Here is a 24,529-nt window from a genome sequence, read left to right as displayed (position 1 = left end):
CTGGTTCAGTTCTGAGTGAGGGCCCTGCTTCTCTCATTTATAATCTCTTCCACTCTCACTGGACCTTAGAGAGGATTGGAGCTTCTGAAGTCCTGACACATTGAACAGTTCTCCAGGACCATTTTTGATGGATGTCTGAATCACACCAGCCTTTTTTGTTTGTCTTCTTGCACCACCGTGCCACCCCTACTAGTCGTCTACATATCAGTGTTCTCAGTGTTGCACGAACATTCACATCAGTATTGTGCTAATATTTTATTTCCTGGCTCTTCAATCCTCCTATTATGAAGTTGATTGCTTCAGCGACCAGGAGACGTTATCATTGGCAGCTAGTTTACTATTATTGCTGCTGCTGTTGTTGGTTGTGTGTCTGTCTTCCATCCCCCTGTCCCTCTGTCTTTCTCTCTGCTTGTCTTTCACCCTCATCTTGTTCCCATCTTTTTGTCATTCTCTCCCTCCTTTCTCTCTGTCTTTTGTCTTTCCTTCTCTATATTTGTCTTCTGCTGTCTGTCCTGTCCTGCTCTCTTTCAACAACCAACCAGTCAAAGCAGACGTCCGGTTAAAAAAATATGATAAAAGAACTCTTGATTTGATTTGGCTTGAGACATGAAGAAGATAGGATTGTTTTCCTTTCATTTTAGAAGCTTTTCCAGATTCATGAAAAGATCATCAATCAGTGCAGTATTTCAGACAGACTTCTGGTCCGTGAGGACGAGGAATCCAGCACAGATCCACAGAACTCCAACTGCCATCTTTGATGGTTCCTTTACAGTCTGTAGGGTGGAGAGATCCTCCTGAGTCTGGCTTTGTTGTCTGTGGATGTGTTGGCCCTGTGATGGACTGGTGACCTGTCCAGGGTGAACACGGCCTGTCGCCCAAGAGCTGCTGGGATAGGCTCCACCCCCTCATGACCCTGAACAGGATAAGCAGAAGACAATGGACAGAAGTCCTGACACATTGAACAGTTCTCCAGGACCATTTTTGATGAAGGTCTGGATCACACCAGCCTTTTTTGTTTGTCTTCTTCCAGTGTCCTCAACATTGTGTGAGCCAATAATTCCACATCTGTACCAGACACACCTCTGGTTGGTGGGTTTATGGATCTTTCTGTTCTGACAGTGTCTTTTATCTTGCTTTTATCTTTTCTATCTTTTCTTTGTATCTGCATTCTGTGGTGCACAGTGGCTCTGGAAGAGCGCTCTATCTAACTATTGTCACTGTAACCCCCCCCCCCCCCGTACAACGAAAATAAAAGATTCTGATTCCGATTCTGAAACACACACACACACACACACACACACACACACACACACACACACACACACACACACACACACACACGTGTATCAACATGATGTTCCGAATGTTTCACTGTCTGTGGTTGTCCAGCTCTCCTTGCCTCTTCACTGTCATTGTCAGAACTCGGAGCAGTCTTCCTCTCCAGGTGATGTCTCTGAGTGATGATGATTGCTGTCTGTTCAACCAGCTTCATTTGTTGATATCTGAGAAGGACTGAAGACAGCAAAGTGTGCTGATTGGCCAACAACCCCTCACAGGTCAAAGGTCACTGCTCTGAGGCGGACCAGTTTACTGTAACAGTGGTGGCACCATCCACTGCTGGCGCTCTCTTCAGTGCTTCTTGTTTCTGCCCTTTGTGTGTGAGCTCCTAGAGCAGCTGGTCCGGCTCCTCCCCCTTTTCTTTTCTATTCCTCTAATTTATTTTTTGATTTTCTATTTTTGTAATTCATCATCGATCTCGGCTCACGGTCGCTACACTCTTGACCTCCTGTGAGCCTTGAAGAGAGAGAAGCCACCTTTGTGTCGGAGAAGAGCAGCTTTGTCCAGGCAGCCAGCAGCCTGAGACCAGAGGGTAGCCCATCAACGCGCTTCCCTTCTTCATCGAGCGAATCTCAGCGGGAGCCACGGTCGACGAGGTGGAGGCTTTGGAGGCCGTCCTCCCACCAGTTCGTTGGAGAGGCGTCGTACATCGATGGGAGAATCCAGCTGAGAACGTGAGCCGGTTACGTTGGTTTTCACCGATTCAGGCCTGGACTCCTGTCTCGCTGCCAAACTCCGCCTGACTCCGTAGAGCTGGTCAGCCTCCACTCAGTCCTCTTCATTTGGTTGGAGGTCACTATCGTTCATCCTACACACCTTTCCACCTGCCTCTTAGCCGTCTACTTGAAGCTCAGATAAATCCAGGCTAATTCATACCTGCTACTCAATATGGGCCTTAATTACTCTGCTGGAATTATCACTCTGTCTTAAGGGTTTTCTTAATTGTATTAAATCCTCTTTAATTTCCAAGAAGTCTTCCAACTCATTCATTCATGCAAGCCACTGATCCACAAGACCTCATTGATGAGCTTCAACCTGAGACTGATTGTTTCTCGTTGGACGAGACACCCATTCAATGAGACTCATTGTCAGTCCATTGAAATCTACTGGTGTTCCTGGTGAGTTGATTTAACAACATGAGCTGACAGAATCTACGTTCAGGTAGGAACCACCACATCCAGGGGTCTGGACCTTTGAGCAGGCAGAGCCATCAAAGTAGCAGACTAAGCTAGCAGACATTAGCATTGAGAAGAAACTGATACCTGAGCCTACTTTTGGGTCTGGTCAGGTGATGACACAATAATATGACATCATTGTCAGACTGACGCCTGCTCAACACTGACCAAACGCCGCCCTATTGCATTGTGGGAAATTTTCTGCTTGGCTCGCGTCCATCAAAACACATAAAGAAACTTCTCCAGAATCAGGATTGACAGTGGATACAATTGAGTCCACACTGGTTTTTCATTCTGAGTCAGGTGCAGGTGTGGAATTTCAGACACAGTCTGTGTTTGTGTTGTTCATTCAGTGATTTTTCTTACAATTCCCAATCAAAGCCCCACATTGCTAATGAACTCAAAATGATGCTAACAGTAATGTAGTCATAGTTGCTAATAAACTAAGTGATGCTGACAGTCATGTGGTTAGAGTTTCGATTAACCTCAAAGTAATGCGACAGTGATTTCAGAAGAATTGCTAATGATCTCAAAATGATGCGACAGTGATGTCGTAAGAATTGCTAATAAACTCAAAACGATGCTAACAGTAATGTAGTGATAGTTGCTAATAAACTCAGTGATGCTAACAGTAATGTAGTAAGTGTTTCGAACTCCCTCAAAATGATGCTGACAGTCATGTAGTAAGAGTTGCTAAAAACCACAAAATAATGCGACTGTGATGTCGGAAGAATTCCTCATGATCTCAAAATGATGCGACGGTAATCTAGTAAGAGCTGCTAATGAATTCAAAATGATGCTCACAGTAATGTAGTGAAAGTTTCGAATAACCTCAAAGTGATGCTGACAGTCATGTGGTTAGAGTTTTGAGTAACCTAAAAATGATGCAGACAGTAATGTATTAAGAGTTGCTAATAACATCAAAATAATGCAACAGTGATTTCAGAAGAATTGCTAATGAACTCAAAATGATGCTAACAGTAATGTAGTGATAGTTGCTAATAAACTCAGTGATACTTACAATAATGTAGTAAGTGTTTCGAACTCCCTCAAAATGATGCTAACAGTCATGTAGTAAGAGTTGCTACTAAACTCAAAATAATGCGACAGTGATGTCGGAAGAGTTGCTAATGAACTCAAAATGATGCTACAGTGATGTAGTAAGAGATGCTAAAAAACTAAAAATGATGCTGACGGTAATGTAGGAAGAGTTGAAACTAACGTTAAAATGATGCTACAGATGTCATAAGAATTGTTAATAAACTCAAAATGATGCTAACAGTAATGTAGTAAGTGTTTCGAACTACCTCAAAGTAATGCTGACAGTCATGTAGTAAGAGTTGCTACGAACCTCAAAATAATGCGACAGTGATGTCGGAAGAACTGCTAAGGAACTCAAAATGATGCTAACTGTAATGTAGTGAAAGTTTCGAATAACCTCAAAGTGATGCTGACAGTCATGTAGTGAGAGTTGGTACGAACCTCAAAATAATGCGAGAGTGATGTCGGAAGAATTGGTAATGATCTCAAAATGATGCTAACAGTAATGTAGTGAAAGTTTCGAATAACCTCAAAGTGATGCTGACAGTCACCTGGTTAGAGTTGAGAGTAACCTAAAAATGATGCTGAGAGTAATGGAGTAAGAGTTGCTACTAAACTCAAAATAATGCGACAGTGATGTCGGAAGAGTTGCTAATGAACTCAAAATTATGCTACAGTGATGTAGTAAGAGATGCTAAAAAACTAAAAATGATGCTGACGGTAATGTAGGAAGAGTTGAAACTAACGTTAAAATGATGCTACAGATGTCATAAGAATTGCTAATAAACTCAAAATGATGCTAACAGTAATGTAGTAAGTGTTTCGAACTACCTCAAAGTAATGCTGACAGTCATGTAGTAAGAGTTGCTACGAACCTCAAAATAATGCTACAGTGATGTCGGAGGAATTGCAAATGAACTCAAAATGATGCTAACAGTAATGTAGTGATAGTTGCCAATAAACTCAGTGATGCTGACAGTAACGTAGTAAGAGTTTTGAACAACCTCAAAGTGAAGCTGACAGTCATGGAGTAAGAGTTGCTACTAACCTCAAAATAATGCTACAGTAATGTCGTAAGAATTGCTAATGATCTCAAAATGATGCTACAGTGATGCCGGAAGAATTGTTAATGAATTCAAGAATGATGCTGACAGTAATGTAGTGATAGTTGCTAATAAACTCAAAGTGATGCTGACAGTAATTTATTAAGAGTTGCTACAAACCTTAAAATAATGACACAGTAATGTAGTAATGAAGCTATGAAACTAAAAATAATGCGACAGTGATGTAGTGAGAGTTGCTACTATCCTCAAAATGATGCTACAGTGACGTAGTAAGAGTTGCTTAAAATCTCAAAATGATGCTACAGTGATGTAGTGAGAGTTGCTAAAAATGTCAGAATGATGCTTCAGTGATGTAGTGAGAGTTGCTAAAAACCTCAAAATGATGCTGTCAGTAATGTGGTGAGAGTTGCTAAAAACCTCAAATTGATGCTGTCAGTAATGAAGTGAGAATTGCTACGAACCTTTAAATGATTCGACAGTGGTGTAGTAAGAGTTACTACTATCCTCAAAATGATGCTTCAGTGATGTAGTAAGAGATGCTACTACCCTAAGAAATGATGCTCTAGTGATGTGGTGAGAGTTGCTAAAAACCTCAAAATGATGTTACACTGATGTGGTGAGAGTTCTACGAACCTCAAAATGATGCTACAGTGATGTGAGAGTTGCTACTAATCTCAAAATGATGCTACACTGATGTGGTGAGAGTTCTACGAACCTCAAAATGATGCTCAAGTGATGTAATGACAGTTGCTACTAATTTAAAAATGATGCTAGTGATGTAATGAGAGTTCTACGAACCTCAAAATGATGCTCAAGTGATGTAATGACAGTTGCTACTAATTTAAAAATGATGCTAGTGATGTAATGAGAGTTGCTACGAACCTAAGAAATGATGCGACAGTGATGTAGTGAGAGTTACTAGGATGCTCAAAATGATGCTGACAGTAATGTAGTGAGAGTTTCTTAAAACCTAAAAATTGACGCTAAAGTCATGGAGTGAGAGTTACTACGAACCTCAAAATGATGCAATGATAAGTAAGAGTTGACACTATCCTCAAATTGATGCTTACAGTAATGTAGTGAGAGTTTCTTCTTAACTGAAAATAAAGCTACAGTAATGTAGTGAGAGTGTCTTCTTAACTGAAAATAAAGCTACTGTGATGTAGTGAGAGTTTCTTCTCACATAAGAAATGATAATCAAGTGATGTAATGAGAGATGCTACGAACCTAAGAAATTATGCTACAGTGTTGTAGTGAGAATTGCTAGTAATGTCAAAATGATGCTGACAGTGATGTAATGAGAGTTGCTACAAACCTAAGAAATAATACTCCAGTGATATGGGGAGAGTTGCCAAAACCCTAAAAATGATGGTGACAGTGATGTAGTGAGATTTGCTACGAATCTCAAAATGTTGCGAAATTGATGCAATGAGAGTTGCTACTAACCTAAGAAATGATGCTGCAGTGATGTTGTGAGAGTTGCTACGATGCTCAAAATTATGCTAAAGTGATGTAATGAGAGTTGCTACGAACCTAAGAAATGATGCGACAGTAATATAGTGAGAGTTGCTAGGATGCTCAAAATGATGCTGACAGTGATGTAATGAGAGTTGCTTACAACCTCAAAATGATGCTACAGTGATGAAGTGAGAGTTTCTGCTTAACTGAAAATAAAGCTACAGTGATGTAGTTAGAGTTGCTACTCATCTAAAAATTATGCTACAGTCATGTAATAAGAGTTTCTTCTCACATAAGAAATGATAATCAAGTCATGTAATGAGAGATGCTACTCACCTAAGAAATGATGCTACATTAATGTAGTGGAAGTTGCAACTCATTTCAAAATGATGCTGACAGTGATGGAGTGAGAGTTGCTCGTAACCTAAAAATGATACGACAGTGATGTAGTGAGAGTTGCCACTAAGCTAAGAAATGATGCTAAAATGATGTAATGAGAGTTGCTACAAACCTAAGAAGTGATGCTACAGTGATGTGGTGAGAGTTGATAGTAATTTCAAAATAATGCTAAAGCAGTGTAATGAGAGTTGCTATTTACCTAAGAAATGATGCTACAGTGATGTGGTGAGAGTTGCTACAAAGCTCAAAATGATGCTACAGTGATGTAATGAGGGTTGCTATTTACCTAAGAAATGATGCTACAGTGATGTGGTGAGAGTTGCTACAAATGTCCAAATTATGCTAGAGTGATGTAATGAGAGTTGCTACATACCTAAGAAATGATGCTAAAGTGATGCAATGAGAGTTGCTACTAACCTAAGAAATGATGCTGCAGTGATGTGGTGAGAGTTGCTACGATGCTCAAAATGATGCTAAAGTGATGTAATGACAGTTGCTACTAACCTAAGAAATGATGCTACAGTGATGTGGTTAGAGTTGCTACGAATCTCAAAATAATGCTAAAGTAATGTAGTGAGAGTTGCTTCTGATCTCAAAATGATGCTACAGTGTTGTAAAGAGAGTTGCGACGAACCTCAAAATGATGCTTACAGTGATGTAGTGAAACTGCGACTAACCTCAAAATGATGCTTGCAGTGATGTCGTGAGAGTTGCTACGAACCTCAAAATGATGCGAACGTGATGTAATGAGAGTTGCTACATACCTAAGAAATGATGCTGCAGTGATGTGGTGAGAGTTGCTACTAACCTAAGAAATGATGCTGCAGTGATGTGGTGAGAGTTGCTACGATGCTCAAAATGATGCTAAAGTGATGTAATGACAGTTGCTACTAACCTAAGAAATGATGCTACAGTGATGTAATGAGAGTTACTATGAATCTCAAAATGATGCTACAGTAATGTAGCGAGAGTTGCGACTATCCTCAAAATTATGCGACAGTGATGTACTGAGAGTTGCTACCAACCGCAAAATTATGCTAAAGTGATGTAATGAGGGTTGCTATTTACCTAAGAAATGATGCTACAGTGATGTGGTGAGAGTTGCTACAAATGTCCAAATGATGCTAGAGTGATGTAATGAGAGTTGCTACTAACCTAAGAAATGATGCTACAGTAATGTGGTGAGTTGCTACTTACCTAAGAAATTATGCTACAGAGATGTAATGAGAGTTGCTACTTACCTAAGAAATGATGCTACAGTGATGTGGTGAGAGTTGCTACGAACCTCAAAATGATGCTACAGTAATGTCGCGAGAGTTGCGACTATCCTCAAAATGATGCGACAGTGATGTAATGAGAGTTGCTACGATCCTCAAAATCATGTGATAGTGATGTGGTGAGAGTTGATCGTAATTTCAAAATCACGCTAAACTGATGTCATGAGGGTTGCTATTTACCTAAGAAATTATGTTACAGTGATGTGGTGAGAGTTGCTAAGATCCTCAAAATGATGCGAAAGTGATGTAGTGAGAGTTGCTAAGATCCTCAAAATGATGCGAAAGTGATGTAGTGAGAGTTGCTACAAACCTAAGAAATGATGCTACAGTGATGTGGTGAGATTTGCTACGAACCTCAAAATAATGCTACAGTGATGTCGTGAGAGTTGCGACTATCCTCAAAATGATGCTACAGTGATGTGGTGAGAGTTTCTACAAAGCTCAAAATGATACTGAGAGTAATGTAGTGTGAGTTGCTACGAATTTCAATATGATGCTAAGGTGATGTAATGAGAGTTGCTACGAACCTACGAAATGACGCTACAGTGATGGAGGGAGAGTTGCTACTAACCTAAGAAATAATGCTACAGTAATGTAGTGAGAGTTGCTACTAATTTCAAAATGATGCGAAAGTGATGTAATGAGAATTGCTACTAACCTAAGAAATGATGCTACAGTGATGTGGTGAGAGTTGCTACGATGCTCAAAATGATGCTACAGTCATGTAGTTAGAGTTGCTACTAACCTCAAAATGATGCTGAAAGTGATGTGGTGCGAGTTGCTAAAAACCTAAAAATGATGCTGACAGTAATGTAGTGAGAGTTGCTACTTTCCTCAAAATGATGCTAAAGTGATGTAATGAGAGTTGCGAAAAACCTAAGAAATGATGCCACAGTAATGTAGTGAGAGTTGCGACGAAACTCAAAATGATGCTTACAGTGATGTGGTGAGAGTTGCGACTCATCTCAAAATGATGCAAAGGTGATGTAATGAGAGTTGCTGCTAACCTAAGAAATAATGCTACAGTGATGTGATGAGAGTTGCTACGATGCTCAAAATGATGACACAGTCATGTAGTGAGAGTTGCAACTAACCTAAGAAATGATGCTACAGTGATGTGGTGAGAGTTGCTACAAACCTCAAAATGATGCTACAGTCATGTAGTGAGAGTTGCTCCAAACCTCAAAATGATGCTTACGTTGATTTCGTCAGAGTTGCTACGAACTTCAAAATGATGCTAAGGTGATGTAATGAGAGTTGCTACGAACGTAAGAAATGACGCTACAGTGATGTAGGGAGAGTTGCTACTCATCTCAAAATGATGCGAAAGTGATGTTATGAGAGTTGCTACTAACCTAAGAAATGATGCTACAGTCATGTGGTGAGAGTTGCTACTAACCTAAGAAATGATGCTACAGTCATGTAGTGAGAGTTGCTACTATGCTCAAAATGATGCTGACAGTAATGTAGTGAGAGTTGCTACTAATTTCAAAATGATGCTGACAGTAATGTAGTGAGAGTTGCTACTAATTTCAAAATGATGCGAAAGTGATGTAATGAGAGTTGTACCTAACCTAAGTAATGATGCTACAGTGATGTGGTGAGAGTTCCTACTATGCTCAAAATGATGCTACAGTCATGTAGTGAGAGTTGCTACAAACCTCAAAATGACGCTGACAGTCATGTAGTGAGAGTTGCTACTAACCTAAGAAATGATGCTACAGGGATGTGGTGAGAGTTGCTAGTATGCTCAAAATGATGCTGACAGTAATGTAGTGAGAGTTGCTACGAACCTCAAAATGATGCGTACGTGATGTAATGACAGTTTCTTCTTACCTAAGAAATGATGCTACTGTAATGTAGTGAGAGTTGCTTCAAACCTCAAAATGATGCTAAAGTCATATAGTGAGACTTGCTCCTACCAGTACTTTAAAATGATGCTGACAGTGATGTGGTGAAAGTTTCTACTAAGCTCAAAATGATGCTGACAGTGATGTGGTGAGGGTTGCTACTATGCTCAAAATGATGCTACAGTCATGTAGTGAGAGTTGCTACTAACCTCAAAATGATGCTGGCAGTCATGTAGTGAGAGTTGCTAAAAACCTCAAAATGATGCTCACATTAATGTCGTCAGAGTTGCTACGAACTTCAAAATGATGCCAAAGTAATGTAATGAGAGTTGCTACAAACCTAAGAAATGACGCTACAGTGATGTATGGAGAGTTGCTACTCATCTCAAAATGACAAGAAAGTGATGTAATGAGAGTTGCTACTAACCTAAGAAATGATGCTACAGTGATGTGGTGAGAGTTGCTACTATGCTCAAAATGATGCTGACAGTAATGTAGTGAGAGTTGCTACTAATTTCAATATGATGCTAAGGTGATGTAATGAGAGTTGCTACGAATCTACGAAATGACGCGACAGTGATGGAGGTAGAGTTGCTACTAACCCAAGAAATAATGCTACAGTAATGTCGTGAGAGTTGCTACTAATTTCAAAATGATGCGAAAGTGATGTAATGTGAGTTGCGATTAACCTAAGAAATAATGCTACAGTGATGTGATGAGAGTTGCTACGATGCTCAAAATGATGACACAGTCATGTAGTGAGAGTTGCAACTAACCTAAGAAATGATGCTACAGTGATGTGGTGAGAGTTGCTACAAACCTCAAAATGATGCTACAGTCATGTAGTGAGAGTTGCTCCAAACCTCAAAATGATGCTTACGTTGATTTCGTCAGAGTTGCTACGAACTTCAAAATGATGCTAAGGTGATGTAATGAGAGTTGCTACGAACGTAAGAAATGACGCTACAGTGATGTAGGGAGAGTTGCTACTCATCTCAAAATGATGCGAAAGTGATGTTATGAGAGTTGCTACTAACCTAAGAAATGATGCTACAGTCATGTGGTGAGAGTTGCTACTAACCTAAGAAATGATGCTACAGTCATGTAGTGAGAGTTGCTACTATGCTCAAAATGATGCTGACAGTAATGTAGTGAGAGTTGCTACTAATTTCAAAATGATGCTGACAGTAATGTAGTGAGAGTTGCTACTAATTTCAAAATGATGCGAAAGTGATGTAATGAGAGTTGTACCTAACCTAAGTAATGATGCTACAGTGATGTGGTGAGAGTTCCTACTATGCTCAAAATGATGCTACAGTCATGTAGTGAGAGTTGCTACAAACCTCAAAATGACGCTGACAGTCATGTAGTGAGAGTTGCTACTAACCTAAGAAATGATGCTACAGGGATGTGGTGAGAGTTGCTAGTATGCTCAAAATGATGCTGACAGTAATGTAGTGAGAGTTGCTACGAACCTCAAAATGATGCGTACGTGATGTAATGACAGTTTCTTCTTACCTAAGAAATGATGCTACTGTAATGTAGTGAGAGTTGCTTCAAACCTCAAAATGATGCTAAAGTCATATAGTGAGACTTGCTCCTACCAGTACTTTAAAATGATGCTGACAGTGATGTGGTGAAAGTTTCTACTAAGCTCAAAATGATGCTGACAGTGATGTGGTGAGGGTTGCTACTATGCTCAAAATGATGCTACAGTCATGTAGTGAGAGTTGCTACTAACCTCAAAATGATGCTGGCAGTCATGTAGTGAGAGTTGCTAAAAACCTCAAAATGATGCTCACATTAATGTCGTCAGAGTTGCTACGAACTTCAAAATGATGCCAAAGTAATGTAATGAGAGTTGCTACGAACCTAAGAAATGACGCTACAGTGATGTATGGAGAGTTGCTACTCATCTCAAAATGACAAGAAAGTGATGTAATGAGAGTTGCTACTAACCTAAGAAATGATGCTACAGTGATGTGGTGAGAGTTGCTACTATGCTCAAAATGATGCTGACAGTAATGTAGTGAGAGTTGCTACTAATTTCAATATGATGCTAAGGTGATGTAATGAGAGTTGCTACGAATCTACGAAATGACGCTACAGTGATGGAGGGAGAGTTGCTACTAACCCAAGAAATAATGCTACAGTAATGTCGTGAGAGTTGCTACTAATTTCAAAATGATGCGAAAGTGATGTAATGTGAGTTGCTATTAACCTAAGAAATGATGCTACAGTGATGTAATGAGAGTTGCTACTCATCTCAAAATGATGAGAAAGTGATGTAATGACAGTTGCTACTATACTCAAAAATGATGCCACAGTAATGTAGTGAGAGTTGCGACGAAACTCAAAATGATGCTTACAGTGATGTGGTGAGAGTTGCGACTCATCTCAAAATTATTCTAAAGTGATGTAATGAGAGTTGCGAAAAACATAAGAAATAAGGCTACAGTGATGTGGTGACAGTTGCTACTATGCTCAAAATGATGCTACAGTCATGTAGTGAGAGTTGCTACTAATTTCAAAATGATGTTAAAGTGATGAAATGAGAGTTGCTACTAACCTAAGAAATAATGCTACAGTAATGTAGTGAGAGTTGCTAATAATTTCAAAATGATGCGAAAGTGATGTAATGAGAGTTGCTACTAACCAAAAAAATGATGCTACAGTGATGTGGTGAGAGTTGCTACGATGCTCAAAATGATGCTAAAGTCATATAGTGAGACTTGCTCCTACCAGTACTTTAAAATGATGTTGACAGTGATGTGGTGAAAGTTTCTACTAAGCTCAAAATGATGCTGACAGTAATGTAGTGAGAGTTGCTACTAATTTCAATATGATGCTAAGGTGATGTAATGAGAGTTGCCACGAACCTACGAAATGACGCTACAGTGATGGAGGGAGAGTTGCTACTAACCTAAGAAATAATGCTACAGTAATATAGTGAGAGTTGCAACTAATTTCAAAATGATGCGAAAGTGATGTAACGAGAGTTGCTACTAACCAAAGAAATGATGCTACAGTGATGTGTTGACAGTTGCTACTATGCTCAAAATGATGCTGACAGTAATGTAGTGAGAGTTGCTACTAATTTCAAAATGATGCTAAAGTGATGTAATGAGAGTTGCTACTCATCTCAAAATGATGCTACAGTCATGAAGTGAGAATTGCTACAAACCTCAAAATGATGCTGACAGTCATGAAGTGAGAATTGCTACTAACCTCAAAATGATGCTTACATTGATGTCGTCAGAGTTGCTACGAATCTCAAAATGATGCTAAAGTGATGTAATGAGAGTTGCTACAAACCTAAGAAATGATGCCACAGTAATGTAGTGAGAGTGGCGACGAAACTCAAAATGATGCTTCAGTGATGTGGTGAGAGTTGCTACTAATTTCAAAATGATGCTTACATTGATGTCGTCAGAGTTGCTACGAACTTCAAAATGATGCTAAGGTGATGTAATGACAGTTGCTATGAACCTAAGAAATGACGCTACAGTGATGTAGGGAGAGTTGCTACAAACCTAAGAAATGATGCCACAGTAATGTAGTGAGAGTTGCTACTAAACTCAAAATGATGCTTACAGTGATGTGGTGAGAGCAACGACTCATCTCAAAATGATGCTAAAGTGATATAATGACAGTTGCTACTAACCTAACAAATAATGCTACAGTGATGTGGTGAGAGTTGCTACTATGCTCAAAATAATGCTGACAGTAATGTAGTGAGAGTTGCTACTAATTTCAAAATGATGTTAAAGTGATGTAATGAGAGTTGCTACTAACCTAAGAAATAATGCTACAGTGATGTAGTGAGAGTTGCTTATAATTTCAAAATGATGCGAAAGTGATGTAATGAGAGTTTCTACTAACCAAAGAAATGATGCTACAGTGATGTGGTGAGAGTTGCTACGATGCTCAAAATGATGCTAGTCATGTAGTGAGAGTTGCTACAAACCTCAAAATGATGCTGAAAATCATGTAGTGAGAGTTGCTACTAACCTCAAAATGATGCTAAAGTGATGTAATGAGAGTTTCTACAAACCTCAAAATGATGCTGACAGTCATGTAGTGAGAGTTGCTACTATCCTCAAAATGATGCTTTCAGTGATGTGGTGAGAGTTGCTACTAATTTCAAAATGATGCGAAAGTGATGAAATGAGAGTTGCTACTATGCTCAAAATGATGCTGACAGTAATGTACTGAGAGTTGCTACTCTCATCTCAAAAGTATTCTAAAGTGATGAAATGAGAGTTGCTATTAGCATAATAAATACGGCTCCAGTGATGTGGTGACAGTTGCTACTATGCTCAAAATGATGCTGACAGTAATGTAGTGAGAGTTGCTACTAATTTCAAAATGATGCCAAAGTGATGTAATGAGAGTTGTTACTCATCTCAAAATGATGCTAACAGTCTTGTGAGCTTCATCAAGACCCAGGCCACTATTTGGGGTCATGCATCATTGTTGCTGACCAATGGTCCAACTTCATCAGTCAGTCAGTCAGAGACATTAGCATTTGTCAGCCTGGCCTGCTGCCAAAGACTAACTCTGCTTTAGTTGATTTACCTGTGCAGCCATGTCACGCTCCTCTCGGCCACCTCCACGGTCAGACGCCAGGTTAGACCAGCCAATGGCGTAAGAATCACTCTCAGAATCTGAAGCGCTCGTAGCTGCAGGGTTTTTCCACACAGCTTCTGTTGAGAGACAAAGTCCATCGCTTGATTAACTCTCACCAACAGAAATGTGCAGTTTTCCACTCAGGACAGCTGCTGCATACTGCTGTTTGTAAAAAGAAGGTCCAGTGGATCCGTTCAGTTCTACATTATTCAGCAGAGAGATGTCACCATTGAATAATGACCATATTTCCTACAATTATAGCTCAACCACAGAGGGACCAGGCTACTAGAATGACCTCTGTTTACTAGAAGTGCTTCTCCTATGGTGGTGAACTCCTCAGCTGTCAGTGGAGTCAAATCTGTCTTAGAGAGGCCAGAGGTTCCCACACTGGTTCCCTCTCATCATGCAGCCCTGACAGCTGTGTGTGCTGTTCCAGCGTGTTGGCACCTCACTGATGAGTTTCAGGGTTGGCCCTCCCATCTGTTGCTGCACCTGAGCCAGCTTCTCCTTGGCTGTAGTGCTGATCTGAAGGATGTGACAGTGTTCCTGGCTTTGTGTCTGATGATGGAAGTGGGGATCTGATCACAGGATTTTCTGACTCCTAGATTCAGACGATGTGCAGTGCAGACTGAGTGGTGAATTTGGAGCTGTCTAGTGGATGCTGTCATGTTTGGTGCTGCGTCGCTCACAAGACACTTGACTTTGTTGGTGATGGCCCAGTCCTCCATAAGGCCTCTTTGGACTGGGGCCAAACTGTCAGCAGGGTGACTTTGTGGAAAGTCTTGCACTCCCAACACATTCATTCTCACGAATGCAGTGACAGGTCAGAGCCAAGGGAGCCTCCATGTCCACAGATGTCCACATGGCAGCTGGACTTCCTTTTTCACTCCTTCCCATTCCTCCTGGTACTTTTTGGCCACCGTTTGTTTGATGGTCTGAAAATGACACCCAGAGTAAATCAATACATTGAAATTAGAGATGAAATAAACTGGAGATATCAACGACTGCTTTAGATCATTTCCACACAAACCTTTCTGGTTGGCAAACATATGAGGCTCAAGGACCTGAACCAGTTCCCTGAACCCTTCCCTCTCAACAGTGCTGAGGGGCTGGCAGTCCTTCAGGATCAAATTCAGCAGAGCCTCATCCAGCATCTGCTTCCTGGAAGCTGGATGGTTAAAGATGAAGGAGAGAAGAAATGAATAGGAATTAATGATCAATGAAGCAACTGTGAGTCAGTTGGAGAGTGGCTGTATACATTAGTTCATCCTGGCGGATCTGGGACTTCATTCTCATGCCTGGCCCCATCATGCCTCAGCACTGAAGAGGTGCTTTTGTTGAGATGAGACGCTTCTGTCCAACAAATGCCACATTCAACCTGCAGAAAAGAACATGAGTACTCAGCTAAAAGTTCCTTTCTTCATGGTGACTGGTGTTTCTTAGTCTTAGACCACCAGGTTTCCAATGAGGTGTATCGGATACGTTGTTGTGTGCCGCTGAAATCCGTCCAATTCTGGCGTTGTTTCCTCATGAAATATGTTTGCCTTAAAGCTCATTAAAGTGTTGAACCACAATATCGTTCACCATAACTGAGTCAACTTCAAGATCACCTACTTCTACATTCCAGTCCCGGCTGCTCCTGTTCTGCTGCAGTCCAGAAAACAACAACCCGATACAATTGGCGCTCCTTCCCACAGCTCCGGCCCGGATCCGCATGGTTCCGCTGACTGACTGTGAGACGCGCTCCCTCCAGAGTGGCACAGCCCGATGGGGGTCCTTATCTGGCACGGGGGCGTAAAACAGGTGCGACTGGAAAGCCTGGTTTATTCAGCGTCGAGGGAACGCGTTGCTCTGCAATTCACCGCCAAGCCGCTAGGGGGTGGGGTTTGTCTTTGTATTGTTTACGGGGCTCTTGTCGGATTCCTTGGTTTTCTTCCGGTCACAGACAACAATTGTTGGCCATTTGTCAGTCTTTGTAGTGCCGCCAATAATCCTTTCTTCGTCTTGGTCAATTTTTTCTTGGAGCTTTCACCACAGAAACTTTGAAAATGGCGGTGTTGTTGTGCTGCGACTGAACCGGAAAGACGTTTTGAGCGGACAAATCACAGTCCTTGACGTTGACGTCACCACGCGTCGACGCGACGCAGAAGCATAAATCAGGCTTTAGTGGTGTAGAATCTCACGCCAAGCCGGAGAACCAGGTCCTGAATCCGTCACGTGGCCACTTCCGGTCGGCGAGGCTTTGGACGTCACTAAATACGTCATCAATACGCGCTTTTCAAACCGAAATCCTGGATCACTCCACTCATCACTACCGCTGCTACCAGGTTAGCGAGTCTGGAGTGGCACAGAGAACAGAGCTTGGACTCTGCTCGTTTTGAAGAAGAAGAAGAAGAAGAAGAAAAGAAGCGGAAGGCCTCGGTCTTTGTCTCCTGAAGGCTGAGTGGCGCCGGTAGAACCTCAACATGTGCGCCGCGCAGCTGCTGCGGGTGTCGGTCCAGGAGCGGATCCTCGCCGCCGCTGAAGACTTCCTGCTGCAGCTGGGAGAAGGAGACTCAGCGGCTGGAGTCCCGGTGCTGAGAGCGCTGCTCACCGAGCGGCTGGCGGCGGCCGCGGAGCAGATCGTGGCTCTGCTGGAGGAAACCGTGGCGGAGTACAAGCGGGAGAACCGCCGGCAGAGGTTGCTGCTCGATGCCGTGCTGAAGCCCCGAGTCAGGCTGGACAGAGCAGGTGAGTCCCCCAGGGACCTGCTGGGCCCCTCATTCCTGGGTCCTGTTAAGAAGCCCTGCCTTAACAATCAGTAGCAGCGTGTTACCATTGAACTGAACCACAACACTTCCACCTCAAAAAATCACATCTTTGTGTTTGGTCCTTTTTGGCTCCTCATAACCACTGCAGGCAGGTTCCTCCTCCTCTTAATCAAACTAAGGATCGTTCCAGGCTCACTAATGAACCCCTCCTCTCCATTCAGGCCCAGGTTTAAAATCCTGTCAGCTCAATTCTCTCAGTGAGCAAAGAAGTGGAGGAGCAGAACACAAGAAGGGAAGAAAGTCAAGGGTTCAACTGTGGAGGGATTTCCTCTCTGTGAGATTGAGACTGAGTCAAGATGTGAGACAGGACAAGAGAAACTCAAGCTTTGGCTCCTTTGTTATTTTTCTGAAATGGAGCACTTGATTTGAACATGCACAGTTTTATTAATATTCTCTTATTTTGAAATGCAGCCCTACTTTTATTAGTCAATGAGACACCATCATACACATCTGCAGTCATTCAAGTATGTTCAGTTTGAAGTTACGTGATAACAGATCTTAGTTGATTTCTGTTTCTGTCTGTTGCTCCGCTGTTTCAGAGTCAAATGAAGAGATTTCTGATGTTGCTGTTTGTGTCCTGCAGATGTGGAGCAGCTGCTGGTGATTAAAGAAGAGGTTCCCCCTGAGCTGCAGGACCCAGAGCCCCCCCACATTAAAGAGGAGTGGGAGGAGCTCTGGACCAGTGAGGAGGGAGCGCAGCTTCAAGGGCAGGAGGAGGCTGATATCACCACGTTCCCCTTCACTCTGGTCCCTGTGAAGAGTGAAGGGAACGAAGAGAAACCTCAGTTCCCACAGCTTCATCAGAGTCTAACTGAGGAGAACTTGAAAGAAGATTCTCTGAGCAGCAGCCCAGTTCATCCTCTGAAAACAGAAGCTGATGGAGAAGAGTGTGGAGGACCAGAACCAGAACCAGCCAGCAAGGTAGATCCAGATCCACTTGTACAACCCCAGACTGACGACCAGATGTCAGACTCTTCTGAAGCTGAGACTGAAGTCAGGAAAGATGAGCGTCCCTTTAGGTGCTCAACATGCAGTAAAGGTTATAGTTACAAAAATAGTTTGGATAAACACATGAGAACACACACGGGGGAGAAACCGTTCTCATGCTCAGTTTGTGGCAAAAGATTTTCAGAAAAGGCATATCTGAAAAGTCACATGAGAACACATGCTGGGGAGAAACCATTTTCCTGTTGTATTTGTGGCAAAACATTGTCACTTAAAGGACATCTGAAAACACACGTACATTCACACTGGGGAGAAACCAGTCCCCTGCCCTATCTGTGGCAAAAGGTTCTCAGAAAAAGGACAACTAACAAGAGACATGAGAACGCACACAGGGGAGAAACCATACCCCTGCTCAGTTTGTGGCAAAAGATTTTCCAGAAAGGGAGATCTGAAAATACACACAAGAACGCACACAGGGGAGAGACCTTTCCCCTGCTCAGTTTGTGGCACAAGATTTACCAAAAAGGGGGATCTGAAAAGACACAAAAGAACACACACTGAGGAGAAACCATTCCCCTGCTCGGTATGTGGCAAAAGATTCTTAGATAAGAGATACCTGAAAACACACATGAGAACACACCCTTGAAATAAACCATTTGTCACAATGTCGCTCTGAAGCCGTAACCAGAGTGAGAGTTTCATGTTGAAGTCCAACTGAAGAATTCATTTCACAAAAAATGCAAAAAATAAACTGAAATTGAACTAAGAGAAAAATGGGATGTGATCATTAGTGGAGTCTGTGTGTGTGTGTGTGTGTGTGTGTGTGTGTGTGCGCGCGCGCGTGTGCATGTGCACAAGTTTTTAGAGGTGAAAGGAAGAGATGTTGGCTGCTGAAAATCCAAGTGACGATGGATGAGGAGGAGGCAGTGGCCAGTAATGGGGTGTCAGTGAAGAGAGCTTTGGACTCAGGAGCCTCCAACTCAGAGGAATGAACAGCTCCCTGCCCTCCAGATGAGTTATCAAGAAAAGAGCTCATGAAAATATGACACTCAGGATTTGTGTAGCTGAAGATGACCTGTTGGTTTCTATGTTTCTCTGCAAACGTCAGGCAGAATGTGGAAGAGCCTCACAGCTGAGACGATTAAAACCTTAGAGAATGTTTGCTCATGTTGTAAAAGTGCTATTCATGCAGAATCGGATGCTTATTCATGGACTTTAAAATATATTTGGGTCAAACCACAGGAGCTGAAGTGTGTACCCTCATGCTCCAGGTCTCAAAGTTGTAAACTTACTTTGTGGTTGGCAGATTGATGTTTGCATTTGTTAATTTTAACAATCTGAACTATTTGACCTCAACCTGGGCGCCTATTTTGAGATTTTGAGAATCCTTGGATGTGACATGACTCTACCTCCAATCTGTATGTCCCCTCCCCACGGTGATCAATAGCTGACTGTTCCTCAGAAACACCAGAGAACTTCTGATGCTCTATGAGTGCTGTAACTTCTCTCTCATGCATGAATAAAGTGCGTAAGGTTTGAGAAAGAGACCACCGCCTCCTTTCTGTTCACTGCTCTGCCGGACGACCCCCCCACGCAGGGCCACTGGACCACAATTAATGACGACGAGGATGGGATCCTAAACACCTGAGGTTACAGACTCGATGCAACGACTCCACTGATCATGTAGACTGGTAGGAGAACACCTTTTACCAGTTACAGCAGCAGACTCCCAATAGCAAACCTACTCAGTCCTCCACCTCTGCTTGAGCAGCTGCTGCTGCCAATGATGATCTCCAAAGTCCTGTTCCGTCACTTAGTGAACTGTCTAAGCTTCCTAAAAGAGAGCAGAACTTGTCTGCCTCACTCTCTCCCACTGCTCAATGGAGCCCTGCATTTAGAAGAAGAACTAGAACCTGGAAACCTAGGATACCAGGACAAAAATGTGTGTTAAATGATGAAGGAGAAGAAGTGATTAATGAAGAGGATTGTATCCTAGAAGAGGTAGAGGGTTTGAAGGCCAAGACCAACAGGAAGAGAAAACTGGCACCCCAGACCTCAGACTCAACAGGGCCCCAGACCAGGACCGCCTCTGAACCTGTGGCATCCCCCTCAACAATAGGACAGCACTTCAGTGTCTTCCAGTGTGTGCAACAATGAAAATGAAAAACAGAAAGTTGTAACTGAATGCTCTCAAATAACTCTAACTGCTGAACCTTAAGTTGAATTATCAGTAGATGGAAAATCTGCTGAACTCTTAGTGGACACAGGTGCAACAGTTTCCACCATTAATAAGTCAGATGCTAACTGTGTAGGATTAGTTCCTACTTCTGAAAATATAAAAACAGTAGCAATTGCTGGAGCAACTATGCAAAGTCCATTGGAGCACCAGCCAAAGTTCAGTTTGGACTCATTTCATGAGAGCATCCATTTGTAATCACTGATAACTCACCAAGTAATCTATTGGGTCAGGATTTGTTCACCAAGTGGCGTGCAACTATTCATTGTTCTCCTGAAGGCGTTCATACCACAGTCCCTGACCATGACTCTAAGTGCTTCTTCAACATGCTACAGGCTGTAAATACAGGATGCTATTATTCTCTCATGTACTCCTTTTCAATCAGATGCTGACGGTGTCCTGGATTCAGACGGATGATTTCTTAGCAGGAAAAGAAGACCTGCCAGATCATTCCAGGTTAACGGGTTTACAAGACCTCCATGTAACTCTACATGTTGATATGACAGGAACGGATGTTGCCTGCTTCAAACTGTTAGACCCAAATATGGGATCACAATTCTCTGTGTTCTCAGATACTTTGGCAAGAACCCCAAAAGGTGTTTTCTATTTACCAAACGTTGGAGGTTTGGCTTTGTCACTGTTTCAGGTTGATAAAACCTCGCCCCATATTTCCGTGGCTGTTGTAGAAGGAATAGAAGCACAACGACTCGGCCCTGTAGCACATTACATGACTCACAATTCCCCAGAGGAAGGGTTTCTTTATGATGACATCATGTACAGCCATTACAAAGGTGTAGGTTGGACTGTGACTGTGAATGGTAATTGGTATTTTTAGGTTACTAGGCTCTATTTGGAAAAGTCCAGATTCCTCAATTTATTAAATAAATAAATACATAAACATCAAGTTTGATTAAATAAATAAGCCTAAAATGATTTTACATGGAATAAATAAATTGGTTCATGGTTAAAAATATTAAAAAGGGTCAATAAATAGGTTAAAAACATTAATAATACACAAATTATTATATTTGTTAAAAAGGGTATTTTATTTCATGTGAATGTGCCTTTAAAATAAAAAAAAAGTGTAGTAAAAGATTGGGGTGACATGCGGAGTTCACTTGACGCAACGTAACAGATCAGACGCGTCAAGGTCAGGGGTCTCCTTCCGCTCTCGCTCTCTCTTCCAGACTTGAACGAAGTAGCGGCACGCGGACATTTCACTGCAGCTAGAATGAGCTTTTGGTGTAAGAGAGCAAGACAGATGCTGTTTTTAATTCTGCGCGGAGACCGGAGTCCTTTCTTTCTTTTTTCCTGTGGGTCGATTTGCGGACTGTGCTTTAAGAGGATGCGAGGAACTTGTAAGTTTTGCCATTAACAAGTGCGGTTAGCTAGCTTGTTAGCCACTGCCTCGCTACGTTGCAACTGAAAAAAAAAACGGAAAAGAAGTCATGCTGAACTCCCGTGCTGTCCCTGTTTCTTTTAAGTGAGAGCTGGACTGCTGATGAGCCGTGTGGGTGACATTTAATCTGAAGAAGTGTGTGTTTAAATACTACTGAGTTTCTGGCCGGGTCTTTTCTTTTCCATGGTTCAAGATGCAGATTTTCTTCTGCTGGGTTCTTCCCTGATGAGAGAAGAACTCACTGAGAAGAAGACGACTCTTGAACAGCTGAGATCCCAGAGTGAGGAGAGACAGGCAGAAAATGGATGTTTGAGGAGACGAGTTTCTACTGCATCTCAGGAGACAGAGACCTTCACTGCTGAGTTGGCCCACCTTGAATCAAGGAAGGACCAGGACCCCACAAAGACTGGCAGTCTGAACGGTGAAGTTCAGAGTCTTCTATATGCAGTGACAGCACAAAAGAAGAAAAGGAACAGGGCTCAGTGGGAAATCCTGGGAAATCTTCATGATTTAAAAAGCTGTTTGAAAGAGGAAAATCATGACCTTCAAGCGAAGGTCCAGCAAACTTCTGAAGAGCAAACAGACTCTCCCCTACGTCCAGCCAGAGAAGAGCAAGCAGACTCTCCCCTACGTCCAGCCAGAGAAGAGCAAACAGACTCTCCCCTACGTCCAGCCAGAGAAGAGCAAACAGACTCTCCCCGACGTCCAGCCAGAGAAGAGCAAACAGACTCTCCCCTACGTCCAGCCAGAGAAGAGCAAGCAGACTCTCCCCTACGTCCAGCCAGAGAAGAGCAAACAGACTCTCCCCTACGTCCAGCCAGAGAAGAGCAAACAGACTCTCCCCTACGTCCAGCCAGAGAAGAGCAAGCAGACTCTCCCCTACGTCCAGCCAGAGAAGAGCAAACAGACTCTCCCCTACGTCCAGCCAGAGAAGAACAAACAGACTCTCCCCTACGTCCAGCCAGAGAAGAGCAAGCAGACTCTCCCCTACGTCCAGCCAGAGAAGAGCAAACAGACTCTCCCCTACGTCCAGCCAGAGAAGAGCAAGCAGACTCTCCCCTACGTCCAGCCAGAGAAGAGCAAACAGACTCTCCCCTACGTCCAGCCAGAGAAGAGCAAGCAGACTCTCCCCTACGTCCAGCCAGAGAAGAGCAAGCAGACGCTCTCATATGTTCTTCTTCAGAGGAGCGATGGGATTCTGCTGCATGTCCTGCAACTGAAAAGCAGAATGATGGCGGCACCCTGGAGACTGGACCTGCTAGGGGTCAAACCAGAGGTCTACTGAGCCGTGTGACATCTGGTGTAGAAGATGCTCTGTTCATGTTCATAGTTTTTTCTTTGTGTGCTTTTCCTCAACTTTGTTTTCTTTGTTTGTTATATATGATGATACCTTGATCACCACAGCAGTTGATCCCAGCTTGATTAGCTGAGTGCTTTGCAGTCTAAAGCACTTTAATGACACCTGTGGGGTCCCTTATCCTCCCTGACCACAGGGATTCAGCCTCAGTGAAGGAGAGTGAACCTTCCAGGTTGCAGCTCCTAGACTCTGGAACGCTCTCCCACTGGACATGAGGACGCTGAGGACGCCTTCAGAAAGAAGCTAAAGACCCATTTGTTTAGTAATATTATTGTTCATGATGGAATCGTCCCTCTGTACCTGCCCACACAGGTCAAGAGGTCAAATGATTCCCTGTTTAAAACAGCTCTTCAATCACATGGATGTGCATCCCAACAGTCAGAGCTCACCGATGCTCCTATTCCCTCCAGTGGGAGGCACTAGGAGTGACTGATGAGGGTCAGGGAGGTCAGGCTAGTCCAGATAGTGGGTCTGTAGGAGGTTGTTAGGGAGGGATAAGGTAGTGGCAGAGTTCAGGCTGTAGTTGTGCTCCAACAGTTGAGACAGGGCAGGACAAAAAATGACCTCCTGATGGCGTTAGGAGTGATTCTTACAAGAACCAATCAATAAAAGTGGGTGGTGACCTGCTCATGTGACGCTTGTGTTGATGATTACTGGGTCTCCTCCATGCTCATTTATCATGAATGAATCCCTCTGAGTAAAACACCTGATGACTCCTGAGTTGTTTCACAAAATGTGTGTGTGTGTATGTGTGTGTGTGTGTGTGGGCAATATGTGTTATGGTTGTTATGGAGTTTAAGGTTATTATCTCTGTTTCTTGTGTCTTTGTCTTTGTCATCCTCCCCTTCGTCCGTCCTGGATTTTTGACCTTGGTTGCAGGAAGCGTGTGACCTCAACTCCTTTTTCTGTGTTGCTGAACGTAGAGCCTTGCTTCATTGTGCTCGCTAAAGTGTGATCCTCCCTGCTAATTCCTTATTTCATTGACTAATTACCCACCAAAAATAAATACCTAATTGCTTTATTTGGCTGAAGTTTAAAAGACCATCATTCTTGTAGCAACAGTCTTTCTGCCTTGTAAACACGCTAAGCTAACGATGGCTTCTCCCTCTTGTTCTCCTCTCTCCTGCTCAGAGTGCCACATGTTTTCTTCCTCCTCTGCCTCCTTTAGTGACACTGATAAGTGTGTTAAATGTAGTTTTTTTGTTGTGTTGGAGGTGAGGTCATCAGGGGGCTTTGATAGTGTATATATTTGTAGCTAGAATTCTGTCTTTGATCTCAGGAGGACATGAAAGAAACACAATAGAGGAAAGTATAAGAGAGCACATTCAGCTTCATTCACTGTTACACTGTTTATACTGTTTACATTGTCTGCACTTTATTCACTCACTCCAGTCACCTTACACTTCATTTTACATTGTGTACATACTGTATGTAGTATATTTATTGTATTTTATCTTTAATCTTATTTTTATTCTCTTATTTATTCCCACTGTCATGTCCCTCTTTTTTTCCATTGTTTTTTAATGTCATGCTGCTCAGTTGTACCGTACT

This window comes from Aulostomus chinensis, chromosome 1, assembly GCF_037954235.1.
Source record: "Aulostomus chinensis isolate RoL2024-O1b breed Wild chromosome 1, RoL_Achi_v1.0, whole genome shotgun sequence".
NCBI classification, from domain to species: Eukaryota; Metazoa; Chordata; class Actinopteri; order Syngnathiformes; family Aulostomidae; genus Aulostomus; species Aulostomus chinensis.
The sequence above is the reverse complement of the archived record's forward strand: the minus strand, read 5'-3'. Positions refer to the sequence as shown.